Below are 14,080 nucleotides of genomic sequence, written 5' to 3'. Positions count from 1 at the left end.
GTAAGAAGTAAGCAATAAATTACGATAACATCACACTGGGAGTGATGAGAACACAGAAGATAAAACACAGTAACAAGAGAGTATGGGGGGGGTGGGGTTATCTGAATCAGTCAAAGAAGGCTGCATATTTGAACCAAACCCTAAATGATATGGAATCAACCACAAGACAGTCAACGGCCAGAGGAGCCCAGGTGGAGGAAACAGCACATACAAAAACCCAAGATGGAAAGAACTTGATACGTACGGCAAACATAGAAGTGGCCAATACACCTGAAGCACAGTAAGCAAGAACAGATGTATAAAGTTGGATTTTCTCTAAATTGCAATTAAAAGCAGTTTAGGCAGGAAAGCAACATGTTCCCCTTTAGAGTTTAAAAAAGATTATTATGGGGACTTCCTAGGTGGCACAGGGGTTAAGAATTTGCCTGCCAATTCAGGGGACACAGGTTCGATCCCTGGTCTGGGATGATCCAAGCAAATGTACCACAGCTACTGAGCCTGCACTCTAAAGCCTGTGCACCACAGCTACTGAAGCCCAAGTGTTGCAACTACTGAAGCCAGTGTGCCTAGAGCCCATGTTCCACAAGACAAGCCACCACACTGAGAAGCCTGCACACTGCAACGAAGAGTAGCCCCCACTCGCCACAACTAGAGAAAGCCCGCGCGCAGCAAAGACCCAATGCAGCCAAACAAATAAATAAAAAAGGGGGGAAAAAAGATCATTATGGCCACTCTATCTACCCTGTGAGGTTACAGGTGGGCAATAATGGGCACTGAAGAAATCAGGATACTGCAATAGTTCAGGTAAGAAAACCAGCGCTACACTACATCTCTGACAGTGGAAGCAGAGACGTGTGGATAAATTCGGGATGTGTCCTGGAGGCAGAACCTTCAGGACTTGCAGATGGATTGAAACAAGGGCAAAGAGAGATGACAATGCCTAGATCAGACAGCAACATAAAATACATACTCATGCAAATAATTGCATGTGTCATATAATACATTATGATGTCTCTCTCTCTCTCTCTCTCTCACACACACACACACACACACACACACACACACTCACACACGGAAGGTTATCTAGTTTGGCACTGATCTTTTGCTATTTTGCTACTCATGTGCCTTGGGAAGAGCACCTTGAATCCTTTGGCACTTTCCACTGAACTTAAATAAGTGCCTTCATCTGCACCCAGAAAGACAAATGATCTCACTTTTGGTTTTCAGAGATAGTAGCTATAAGCAAAACAGGACCCAAGCGACAATAAACCCGACTATTCTAACCTGGCTGTGCTTCCAAGCCCTAGTTTCCTCACTGATAAGCTGTCATTATCCCCTAAGGATTAAGTCACACTGCCACGCACATGGGACACACATAATTAATATCAGCTGTTACCATCAACATCTAGACACAGATCTGTTTGGTATAAATGACAGGATTCTAAAACCCATAATAAAATACACCGTTGCTCTTAATAAGAGTTGAACATAAATTCTTAGAAGATCTGAGACAGACATCATTAGAAAATACAACAGTGCCCCTAAGTGCTTTTTCTCCTCACACAGAAAGATCATTAAACACCAAAATGTGTTTACTACATCCATACTTTAAAACTGTAATTTAAGTCAGTTACTCTTAGTCTGTGAATTTAGTTCCGCATTACCTACAACTTTCAATGGTAAATTGTTCCCTGTCCTGTTAAAAACAAAACCCAAAAAAAAAACCTTGCAAAATACTCTGGTCTCGTTAAATGTTCAAAGTGAAAAGCAAAACTCCATTAAGTGCTATGAAACAAAACTTAGGAACAGTAAGTCACACCATTTAAAAACTTAAAAGTTTTTGCACAGCAAAGGAAACCATAAATAAGATGAAAAGACAACCCTCAGAATGGCAGAAAATATTTGCAAATGAAGCAACTGACAAAGGATTAATCTTCAAAATATACAAGCAGCTCATGCAGCTCAATATCAAAAAAACAAACAACCCCATCCAAAAATGGGCAGAAGACCTAAATAGACATTTCTCCAAAGAAGACATACAGATGGCCAACAAACACATGGAAAGATGCTCAACATCACTAATCATTAGAGAAACGCGAATCAAAACCACAGTGAGGTATCACCTCATACCAGTTAGAATGCCCATCATCAAAAAATCTAGGAACAATAAATGCTGGATAGGCTGTAGAGAAAAGGGAACCCCCCCCCCCCCCCATCGCACTGTTGGTGGGAATGTAAATTGGTACAGCCACTATGGAAAACAGTATGGAGATTCCTTAAAAAACTAAAAATAGAACTACCATATGACCCAGCAATCCCACTACTGGGCATGTACCCTGAGAAACCCATAATCCAAAAAGAAACATGTACCACAGCGTTCACTGCAGCACTGTTTACAATAGCCAGGACATGGGAGCAAGCTAAATGTCCATCCACAGATGAATGGATAAAGAAGATGTGGCACATATATACAATGGAATATTACTCAGCCATAAAAAGGAATGAAACTGAGTTATTTGTAGTGAGGTGGATGGACCTACAGACTGTCATACAGAGTGAAGTAAGCCGGAAAGAGAAAAACAAATACTGTATGCTAACTCATACATATGGAATCTAAAAAAATGGTACTGATGAACCCAGTGACAGGGGAAGAATAAAGACGCAGATGTAGAGAACAGACTTGTGGACATGGTGCGGGGGCTGGGACAAACTGACAGAGTAGCATTGACATATATACACTACCAAATGTAAAACAGGAAGCAATTGCATAACACAGGGAGAACAACTCGATGATTGGTGATGACCTAGAGGGGTGGGATAGGGAGAGTGGAAGGGAGGCGATATGGGGATATATGTATAAATTAAGCTGATTCACTTTGTTGTACAGCAGAAACCGGCACAACAGTGTAAAGCAATTATACTCCAATAAAGATCTGGAAAAAAAAAGTTTCTATGTGTCCTCTTTGGCTCAACGAGGCAGCAAATTACACACCATGAGGCTTGTGATAAAAGAAAAGTTACCCAACCAGTCTTTCCAAGAAACGGAGACTTAATACTCATCAATATGCATCCCAAAACCAAGAGACTAATTTATGCAAAGTATTCTATTCTAGCTCAATCACAGCTAAAATTTCATTGATGAAGGTTACAAACTATTTTTATGTTGTATTAAAATAAGTCAATATTAATTTCAAAAGCAAAAGAAAAAAGATAACAGAAGTATCTCTGCTTTGCATAAATCTAATACCATCACAAGTCCATTTCAACTTGAAAGCTTTAAAAGCAGCCAAGAAGGACTCCATTAAAGCCTGGTGCTGGAACACAGAATTATGTTCCATACTTTAAATAAAAATTATTATCATTACATATTAATCATGTCATAGCAAACCATAGTGGACATTATTATCCACGACAAGTCACATAAAAAACAAAGTTGGTTATGCTAGGACTGTTACTATAGGTTCATTATAGAAGAAGAAAGGAAAAAAGTTGATTGTGTTTTGGTTCAGGTAATCTTGTAATCCCCAATTCTCTCCAAATACAATTGATTAGAGTAGCTGCCCAAATTCCCAAAATCACGAGTGAATTTTATGAGCAAAACTTGAAGATTAAAGAATTTAAACATCTTGTAGAAGTCATTTCACTCATCTAAGATCGATGGAGAATAATCTTGAAATAAAGAAAAAAAATCTATAAACTAATCTGTAAGTAATAATTTTTTCTCCTATTCTACAAGACAGAAAGACATAGTTTTGTTCCTTCCTAGTGGATAACGTGTATAGGCATATAATAAACTTCCCTGTTCCAAGTATTTCTCAATGTACATTCTAATAAATCTTCATAACAGAAAATCTTACTAATTGCAATAAAACTGCAATTATTTCAGTAAAAATGTAATCTCTGAAGAACTACTCTGGCATCCCTCTATGTTGCTACTGGCCCCAAGTACAATGCCATATACTTTAGCGTAAAATAAGCAAGGGCACTCTGGTCTTTTCTGGGTAAAATGATTATGCTGAACTTAAGAATTATCCAGTAGCATTTTCTAGGTTAGAACACTGACAGAAAATTGAGAAACAGTGAGACATTTGAACTTAGTTGTACTGTTTCTAAAAATGAAGATTTTAGTAAGTTTCTAAAAAAAAAAACTCTCTCTTCAAGTCAAAGTATTTTCTTTCATATGTATTTATCTATATTACAGACAGGAAACTTGGACTCAGGGAAGTCAACAGGACTGCCTGAGGTCAGATTTCTAATTGGTTGTGAAGCCTGGACACAAATCTCAGTCTTCAAAACCATGCTCTTTTCACTCCACCATTCAACCTTTCAACACCGTACACACAGATCAATCAATTAATCTATGTTAAAAGTAGAATATAATAGGGACTTCTCTGGTGGTCCAGTGGTAAAGAATCCACCATCCAGAGCAGGAGATGCGGGTTCGATCCCTGGTCGGGGAACTAAGATCCCACATACCGCAGGGCAACGAAGTCCACGCATCTCAACTAGAGAGCCCATGTACAGCAAACTACAGAGCCCACGTGCTCTGGAACCCATGTGCCATAACTAGAGAGAGAAAATCCGCATGCCACAGTTAGAGAGAAGCTCACACGCTCCAATGAAGATCCCACACAGCCAAAAATAATAAAAATAAAGTTTAAAAAAAAGGAGAATATAATAAAAGATATCCATCAAGGTTCTTTAAGACTGAGCTCCTATAATTCATTTTAAATGATTCCATTTAGAACACACTTGTAAACCTCTCCTCTGGTATGCCACAAACAATAAGCTTTTTTCTCATTTATGAATATTTTGCTTTAAAAAGGCATAAAAACAACTTCCAGAAAGAAGATCAATTCCACAGAAAGTTTAATGACAGTGGAATTAACTCATATTATCATTTATTCCTAAGAATAAATATTAAAACAACATCAAGGACTTCCTAGGTGGCTCAGTGGTTAAGAGTCCACCTGCCAATGCAGGGCATGCGGGTTCGATCCCGGCTCCAGGAAGATCCCACATGCAACTAAGCCCTTGTGCCACAACTATTGAGCCTGTGCTCTAGAGCCCGTGTGCTGCAACTACTGAAGCCCACATGCCTAAAACCCATGCTCCACAACAAGAGAAGCCATGGCAATGAGAAGCCTGCACACCACAATGAAGAGTAGCCCCTGCCTGCCGCAACTAGAGAATGCCATGTGCAGCAATGAAGACCCAACACAGCCAATAAATAAATAAATAAATAAATTTATATATATATATATTAAAAAAACCAACAACAACATCAAAACTAAGTTTTACAGATCTTTAGCAAGAACATTTGTGGTTCAGGTTAATTACACGCTTTTTTTTTCCAAAAGAAAAGTTCCTTGGCTTGGTTCTTCCTCCTTCTACCCCAAAGACTCAGCGTTGTCAATATATATCAACCACTTATAGAATGTTGGGGTAGGAGGCCTCTAGCATGGCCCCCAGCTATTTCTGTATATACCTTTAGGTTATTTTGCTCCTTGAGTGTGGGCTACATTTGGTGACTAGCCTCTAACAAATAGAATAAAGCAGAAGTGACTGGATTTCACCTCCAAATTAGGTTATAAAAAGGCCGTGCCTTCCATTCGGAGTCATTTCTCACTCCCTGTATCTTGGATCCCTCTTTCTGGGGAAAGCAAGCTGTCCTAGCTGTCATGTTGTGAGCAGCCCCATGAATGGCAAGGAACCGATGTCTCCAGCCAACAGCCAGTGAGGACCTGAGGCCGGCCAGGAGTCAAGCGAGTTACTTTGGAAGCAGACCCTCCCCAGTCAAGCCTTGAGATGCCTGCAGCCTTGGCCAACACCTACAGGCAACCTAGTGAGAGACCCTGGGCCACAGGCATCCAGCTAAGCAGCGCCCAGATTCCCGATGGACAAAAATTGCCGAGATAAACACCTGTTGCTTCAAGCTGCTAAATTCTGGAGTAATTTGTTATGCAATAGATAACACAAGTTTTTATATATATTTATATATATATATTACATTTCTGAGTCCCTTCCATAATTACCTTTCCTGCTGAAACTTAACTGAAGTGATACCATGCACTACAAAAGCAACTCATCAGGTTTAAGACAATGACATCATGCAGTATTACAACAAACCATTCCATGTTATTATAGTTGGATGCCTCCCCCACTAGTTTATGAACTTCTACAGGGTAGGGAATATATTCATTTTTGTATCCAACAGTACCTGAAACACAGCAGGTGCTCAGGAGACCTTTATAAAATGAACTGAGTCCCACATAGGGCACACTCACTCCAGCCTATGTGTTCCACATGTGCTTTCTTCTTTCACCTGTCCCCAGACTAACGCTTCTTCAAAGCCCGGCTCACCTACCATCATCCCCTCCACACATGCCATGAAACTCTATTCTCTAGGTCTTTCTAGTTTATTTCATCTTTCCCAGCTATACTCTTTAGTCACATTCTCCATTTCTGTACCCACCTTCCCATCTTAATAGACAAGAATAATTAATGAATACACAAGTAAATAACTGATGGTAAATTAGCACATTCATTCCAGCAAGCAAAAATGGATAAATGAAAACAGCAATGGAAGAAGAGATGCACAAGATGTGAGCCCTTTAGAGAAAAGTACTACTCTTCATCATCTCCCAGCTCTCTCCTTACACTTCTACCCATGGAAAGAGACCTTGGCAGAAACATAAGTGATGTGTTGATTACAAGATTTCCTTCACACAGGACACTATTTAAAGTATTCTCTTCAGGTTCACTTGAAATTCAAACTTGAGAAGGCACAACTGCCTACCTAATCAGAATTCTAAAACAAACTTCAATCAAGTGTCAGAAAATAATGGTTCTTTCACTATAGAGGAAGGTAGTAACATGATACCATCTGGGCTACTAAATATTACACAGGATTTTTCACAAATAACCAACTAAAATCTTTGCTAAAATCTCACTAAGTTAGGGTTGCCCAACTCTTGGGTTAAGAAAGTAAAACTGTTAAAACTAAGTCTTTAAACATTAGTCCTTACAAATTCAGCCATAAAACTTAAGAATTTAGTTATCTGCATACTTTAATAGATGTTGCTACTCTCAAAAACCAAATATATTATGATTACTCGAAAAATTAATACCACCTTCCACTTAATTTTGTTCCAAAGGAAACTACAGCTTTCAATTCCATTAACCTCTGCTACTTGACACAAAACCATTTAGATATCCACATCAGAACAGATACATAAGAAATTCAACCTCTTAGAATCTACTTTTAAAAATTTAAAATCTAAATGATTTTATCTGTGTGGCATAATATGATAGTATAGATTTTTTCCACAGAAATAAATTCTTCATAAGTTAAATTTTGGTATATATCTGAATGGCTGAAACTCAAAATTAAGGGTATCCCCTTAATCATCTGCCCCTCTGCTGAGTTTGTGGCTCTGAGGAGGATTTACAGTTTGGGAGCACCGTGCAGGCCTGAGTCAGTCAGGTCATATCCTGACCAAGTCTCTCTCCGAGCTGGTTTCCTCACCTGGAAAACAGGATGATGCTATCTACTTTGTAGACTGGTTATGGATACTTAATGAGGTAAGGGGTGAAAAACTAAGTAAAGAATACCTAGGGAAATGATCTAACAAACACAAGCCAGGTGCTGTTCTAAATGCTTTACATACTTTATGAAGGTAACCTTCACAACAACGCTACATGTTATCACATCATCTCCTTTTCAGAGATAAGGGAATTGAGGCACAGAAAGGTTAGGTCATTTGCACAAGGTCACGCAGCTGGCAAGTGGCAGAGCCGGGGGATATTCTCCACCCCACACCCCAGAGCCCATTCTCCTAAGGATCATGTGTTGCTGCTTCATGGATGAGACGCTCAGGAGCAGTCTCTGCTAAACCACTGGTTAGAGCATATCACCCACTGGGCAAAGACCGCACAGAACAGTGTGACGACACAAACGGCGCTATTTCATTGGGCTGAGGGATACCATCTCAGTGAAGCTCCCAAGTGGGAATTCGCCATTAGGAAGCTGCCCTCTCGGCAGCCTGGGGAGCAGGAAGCAACACCAAATTCCTCCTAGACACACCCTGCACCACCTGCTGCTGCAGTATGAGAAATAGCACAGCATAACGGGTAAAAACATGCGGTCCACCGTCAGACCACCTGGTTTCACACCTCGCTTCCAGCACTTACAAGGTAAGTGGCCCCAAACAGAAATCTCTAGACTTCACTTTCCTCACCTGCAAAAGGAGAGTAGAAACAGTCTTTATCTCAAAGGACGATGATAAAAATCACCATTAATTACGGTTAAAAAATAAATTTAGTTTTAAGTTTATTTAATTTATTAAATAAGTTTATTCACTTTATTAAATAAGTTTATTCATGTAAAGGGCTTAAAACAGGGTCTTGGATACATGATAAGCGCTCAATAAATGTTAGCTATTAGACATTTTACTAATTTGGAAAATTTCCATGAGATTGTTAATTAATAAAAAAAGGTTGCAGGACAATAACATGATCTAAAAAAATCTACATAGGAGTATATGTGTATAGATATAAATTCTGCTCTATAAAGACAGAAGTTTATATAAGTACAGAAAAAATTAGAAGACAAGACCAAGACCAACCTGGGAGTAGAAAAGAGAGGGGCAAAGAAAGGACTTTTCATCCCCTTCTCGATGTATTTTCACACACACACAAAGGTATTATGGGTAATCTTCACTTTTTTGTGTCTTCCAAATTTTCTGTAAGTGAATGTGTTTTTCACATAACGAGAAAAAATCCATGTTTTAGAAAGGCAGTTACAATGACAGCAGAGAAAATAGGGGTGAATAGCACCAAAACTCAACTCTCAGACACCGAAACTAATGGCAGAATGGCATGAGTGATAAAAAGGATAAAATATTTATTTCCAGACTAATCAGGTAAACTACAGTATCAATACACAAAGGCAAGCAGGCCTGAAGGGCAAAAATTGATTAGAAATATACAAGTGTCCCAGAGTTATTCAGACAATCAATTATGTAAGGGATAGAACTTTATCAGAGGTCAGTAGTTTGTAGTTTGAGATGGTAACCCAGCAGTCCACAAAAATTTGAAATGCATAAATCTTTCCACTAATCAATTATACTCTTAGGCATCTATTACCACATACTCAGTCATACAAGTTAGCAAGTATGACATACAAGAACACTATTGACTGTAGCATTATTTTTAATGGGAAGAAACTGGAGACAATTTAAATATCAATAGAGAGGGAATTTCCTGGTGGTCCAGTGGTTAGTACTCTGTGCTTCCACTGCAGGGGGCACGGGTTGGAGCCCCGGTTGGTGGGGAAGAAGGATCCCAGAAGCCGCTCAGCATGGCCAAAAAAATAAATATCAACAGGGAAACAGTTAAAAACCAATACATATGGTACAGTCAGAAAAAGGGGTACTCTGAGATTATTAAAGTGAAGTAGATCATGTATAGCGTGGAAAAAAGTTATGAAAAACAAGAATACTCTGATCGCCATTTTTTCCTAATCAAATTATCTAAATATATTTAGGAAAAAGGTGTGGAAAGGTTGCAAACTGTTACCAAGGACACTCCTGAGGAATGGGATGGTTGGGTGTACTGAGGACTTGGCCAGGGTTTTCACCTCCGCCACAGCACAGCTTTATATAGCGGATGGGGCAGGTATTATTTTGTAAAATTTTTAGAGGCAGTGGATTCACGCACAGTTAATGAGGCAGTGTGTATGGATGCACTGCCACCTCAATCCCCTGCCCTTCAGTGGAAATATCAATGCAGACAAATGATAAACGCTCCCCCTTCAACCAATTACACTTCCAGGACCTGCCCCCGCCCCACCCCCCACGTTCACACATACAAGTGAGCAAGGGTGCTGCAGTCTTCACACTGACCCCGTTCACGCCAGAGCATGTCTGTGGGGAGCCAGGCTTCCCTCCCACCCTCCGACTGATGTGAAGAGTAAAGGTGCAGAGTACCGGCCGGCCTGGCAAAGGTGGACTCTTCCTCCAGCTCAATTACAATCTAAACTCGATAGGAAGAAAGAAGAGGGAGGCTGACTTTGATTTATAACTATTAAGATTCTTTTCAAAAAAGAACACTCTTAAGCGATCAACCTTCTTTGATTCAAGCAACTAATAAAGTGTGTTTCTCTGCTTCAAGAGAGCAGCTCGTGAGGTTAGACAGGTATGTTCTTAGAGTCTATGCTACACTATCCAGTATTTCATCATACTATGACTTCTTATCGCTCATGTTTTCATCTGTTTTGCTCTTGGCTCTCCAGTTAAACTCATTTTTTTTCAGGGCACTATCCCCTCAGGGAAGCTGCACAAAGAAGGCTCTGAAAGAGCACCAGACAAGAGTCAGGGACCACAGTTCCCACTGCCACTTCCATCATACACTGAGCAAGCTTGAGCAGGTCATGATTTCTTTGGTTTTCAGTTTGCACATCTGTAAAGCTAGGAGGTCAAGCTACATGATCTTAAAATATTTTCAGTTCTATTATCTACAGCTTTTATATTTCTCATGGGACTTCATATGGGAATTGAGTACAGCCATTTATATTAAAATTTTCTTCACATTTTTATACCAGAATGTGCACAGTCTCCATAACCACGTTTATCAAATGAGATTCTACCTAATTTTAAGAATAAAATAATCAAGCATAAACGATATACTTGAAACAAGTAAATTTAAACCCCTTAACATGTATTAACTGATTCAATTTCACAATAACTCAAAAAGTCATTTTCCCCCACTACAGATGAGGAAACTGAGGGCCAGAGAGCTTTCTTGCCCAAGGTCACATAGCTAGAATATGACAGTCAAGAATCAAACCATAACAGTCCAGCCCATTTAACTACACACCCTACTATCTTTACTGTAGGAAAGGAAGGAACACAAAAGACGTGAGCTGCTTTTTCAAACCCAACATACACACAGGTTCTTGCTTCCCTACCACCTCACCTTGAGACACAATTACAATCCAACAGTATTACTCCAACTGAGTAAACGGAATGTGAACTGTATAAAAGCACACAAAATATTAAATGTTATAGCAATCAAAAAAATTTTTTGAAAAATCTGGTCAATATACTGCCTAAATTGCCAGGCTACCCCTGAACTGTCATTCCCTTCTTTGTGCTTCCAGAACCCTTTGCATCAACTCTGTAGTACAGCTCTAACTGTAATGAAACTTCTCTCCCACCACCTAAGCTGTGTTCCTGGTCAGCAAGCCTGCCAGCATACTGTTTGTACCCTGCTTTTGTATGAGGTATCATAACTGACCCACGGTCAATATGGAACCCAATTAAGTTTGCTGAATGAATCTCAACTAAGTTCAATGGTATATTAGTGTGAGGTATGCTACTGTTAATATTATCACAGACAAGAATCAACACTTTAGCAATGCTGTGACTTAGAAAGGCTTTCAATCGAGTCTTGATGGGTGCCAGCTTAGGCAATTAGATGTATGAATCAAGAGCAAGACAATTTAGAGACAGTATACCAATTTCAAACGCTTCCAGGGCAGAGGCTGGAATAGCAGCAATCATTCTTAAGAGGATGAAGAAAAAAAAAAAAGTCCATCAATCTAACTTTGTAAAGCTGAAAGTCAGCTAAGAAGTCCCAATAAAATTTTACAAACAACTGCCATTTATTGTTATTTCATTCTCAAAATTAGGTAAAAGGTTATGACATTTACTAAAGGCAATGGAAATAACAAAGACACTAAACGTAATTCATGAATCTGTCCTGTGATAATGTAATCATGTATCTGTACTAGTTTTTTTCAATGATTTAGCCCCAATTCAATCATTGGTTATAGGTCTCAACTGCTGGTGCCTTGACCAGCAGCATCAATAGCACCTGAGAACTTGTAAAAAATGCAAATTTTCAAGTACCATGTCAGACCTACAGATTCAGAAACTTAGGGTGGAACCAAGAAATCAGTGTTTTCACAGACTTGCCATGGGATTCTGAGGCATAAAGTCTGAGAACACAGCTGTACTCTATAGAATGTATACGCAGTTTACATTACCAAATACCAAAAAAGAATTCTTTCCTAAGGGTGCTACAGAATGGATTCCAAGGATTATGTAAAAATGTTTCAAAGTACTAAATGAAGGTTGAATATAACAGTCCTACAGAATGCCTGACTACAGCTTATTAAACCTTGGTGGGTGGGGAGAATCTCTGAAAAGCAAACAGTCTGGCAGCTGAAATTCATATATCCTATTCACATCCTCCACCACCTAGCAAGTCCACTTCTACGTACAAATCCAAGAGAACCTTGTGCATATGCATGCCAAGAGGCGTGAACATCTACAGCAGCCCTCTCCACAATGGTGAAGCAGCACAGAGCATAACCCTGGAAGCCACCCAAATGCCCATCACGGGAGGAGGATAAACTATGGCCCGTCTGCAAAATGTGCTGTTGTGCAACAATCAGAAAAATTCAGTGACACGATATAGATGAACCTCAGCAATGTAATATTAAGTGGATGAATTTCAACATTATAAAGTGAAAAACATCTCAGAAGAAGAACAGATATAGTTTTAAATTATGTATGCCTATATGGAATACTTATAGATGCAATAAAACTATTTAAAAAGATACCAAGGGAATGATGAACACAAGATTCAGTAAACAGTTGCCGCAGGTGAGGGAAGCAGGAAAGGGGATGGAGGGGCCTATCACATGGTTTAAAGGGATTATTGTCAAGGTCCTAGTTCTGTGTTAGGTGGTGCCTATTATTATTCAAACTGAAAAAATAAGTGGACCAATTATGAGAATGTGTCATAAACTGAGGTATATAACTAATCTAATTCTTTGCATCCAAAGTCCTTTAAATTAAAAATACACACACATACACACAGTTCCTCAGATATTTCAAGCAATTCTAAATTCTACCCAGTCTGGCTATGAGGCACCAAAAGCCCTGGGGTTCTAGGCCTGACTACAGCCAACCCAGGGGTTAAGTTGTTTTGGGTCACAGAATTCAAAGCCACTGAGCCTCCCACTTAAAAGCACAAAAACAGGCAGTTTTGGCCACAGTTTCAGAGGATCCGTGAAGCCATCCACAGATTTGCCAAGGTGCATGGATATGGAATTAAGAATTTTGGTTCCAGCTAATTATGTGAAGCTGGTAGGAGAAAATAACTACTGCTCTGAGCCTTTACTACCTGCCAGAAGTACTCACAGCCATGTCACTCACCCTTACAATGGCCCTAGGAAGGAGCAGATATAATCACTACTTTATTGATGGAAGAATATGAAGCTCAGGGAGGTTGGATACCTTACCCAGTTTGCAAATCTGAAAGACAGAAAGGAAAACCCAGCTATTTTACCTGAAAGGTAAGAATAAAGACTAGCTGCAGCCATATCTCGGAGATACTGTGGTTTGGTTCCTGAGCACCACAATAAAGCACGTCACACGAATTTTTTGGTTTCCCACTTCATATAAGTTATGTTTACATTACACTGTAGTCTATTACATGTGCAATAACATTATGTCTGAAAAAACAATGTACATGCCTTAATTAAAAAATACTTCATAGCTAAAAAATGTTAACCATCATCTGACAACACAAGGTTGCCCAAAACCTTCAATTTATAAAAATACAGTTAAGTGAAGCACAATTAAAAAGAGGTATGCTTGTATTTCATACCAAAACCTCACGACACTGGCCTCCTCTTGATACTCAACAAGTACCTGGAGCAAGCGTCATAAATTCTCTGAGCCCACCTCCTCATTATAAAGCAGTTGATGACAGACTGTATTTATTGATGATTTCTAAAATGTCTTCTTGCATTTACATACTAGATCCTACATAGAAGGAGATTTCTAACACTTGGATACAGAATACAGGCATACCTCATTTTACTGTACTTTGCTTTATTGTGCTTTGCAGATACTGTGTTTACTAATTGCAGGTTTGTGGCAACTCTGCATCAAAAAAGTCCACCTGCACCATTTTTCACAACAGTATTTGCTCACTTCATGTCTCACAATGTCATTACCACATTTTGGTAATTCCTACAATATTTCAAACTTTTTCATTATTCTTG

General features: G+C 39.2%; 1 protein-coding gene across 17 annotated transcripts in view; it reads right to left on the bottom strand.

Annotated features, from left to right (window-relative positions):
- SSX2IP (SSX family member 2 interacting protein) overlaps positions 1-14,080 on the bottom strand; it is an 88,152-nt gene that overhangs the window by 26,868 nt on the left and 47,204 nt on the right. The window lies entirely within an intron of this gene.

This window comes from Hippopotamus amphibius, chromosome 1, assembly GCF_030028045.1.
Source record: "Hippopotamus amphibius kiboko isolate mHipAmp2 chromosome 1, mHipAmp2.hap2, whole genome shotgun sequence".
In the NCBI taxonomy this organism is placed as follows: Eukaryota; Metazoa; Chordata; class Mammalia; order Artiodactyla; family Hippopotamidae; genus Hippopotamus; species Hippopotamus amphibius.
Note: the sequence above shows the minus strand (reverse complement) of the source record. Positions and strands in the feature narration are given on the sequence as shown.